This window comes from Penaeus monodon, chromosome 22 (genome assembly GCF_015228065.2).
Source record: "Penaeus monodon isolate SGIC_2016 chromosome 22, NSTDA_Pmon_1, whole genome shotgun sequence".
Taxonomy (NCBI): Eukaryota; Metazoa; Arthropoda; class Malacostraca; order Decapoda; family Penaeidae; genus Penaeus; species Penaeus monodon.
In genome coordinates, this window is record NC_051407.1 from 1,755,987 (window position 1) to 1,757,012 (window position 1,026).

Sequence of the window (1,026 nt, forward strand, 5' to 3'; positions counted from 1 at the left end):
TCCTCGAAACAGGTACTTCAGGGCGAATCGGGGGATTGGAAATTTTATAATTTGGGGGAAATCTGAGGTTGAATACACACTATTAAGGGAAGCATCACGTGTGCTCTCTTTGTACACACGTTTCTGTATTTGTGGTTGTCTTTAATACACGTTTTTTTATGTCGTGTGCAGGACATTGGGTCTTGCCGTGCGTTTATGATTCCCTTGTTCTGCAATTGATAACCTATAACAAGCGAATGAGTTTTCTTTTGCAGTATATGGCGTGTGGTCCCCGCAGAGTTTTAAATAATAATGTTTTCTTTTCTTTTTTTCAGGTAAGGGAGAGCAGCCAAGAACGACATGAATTTTACACCGTTTGGTAAAGTATACCCCGGCTAATGCCATTAATGTTTTCTTTGGTAGATTTTTGGATTTATTTTTTTCAGTACTGAGTGTTGTGATTGTAGATGTTGATTGTGATCTACCGAAGAGCATAAATCATTGACGTGTTTTAATATTCCCCCCATGTGGAAAATAGGGATTTGTTAATATATTTTGACATGAAACATCAAAACAAACTACCTCGTGTTCCCGCGCAGAAGGAAGAAATATCCGTCTTATTTTTTTCCCTTCTTCTTTTGCCATATTTTAATGTCACCGAGAAGCGCCGCCCGCTCTAACGACAGGCTCAGCCGCAAGAGAAGAGAGAGAGAGAAAAAAAAATGAAAAAAAAGTGGGCGGGTGGGCGGCAGGTAGAGGTAGATAAACACATCCGAGTTGTTTCTCCGCGCCACGGTAACCATTTACAACGACAAAAAACAACAAAGAGAAACTCGCTCAAGTATGCAAATGAGGGAGGGTGGTGCGTGGGAAGGGTGGGTGGGCGGAGGGTGGTGGGCGGGTGGGCGGGCGTGCAGGGTGGAGGAAGGCCCTCATTCGCCTCGGAGGCGAGCGAAGGCCTGTGGCTGCCCTGTGTCACTCACCTGTCACTCTTGGTTACTCCTCATTTCCTCTCCGCCCTCTTGGCCACGTGGCCCTCTCGCCGTA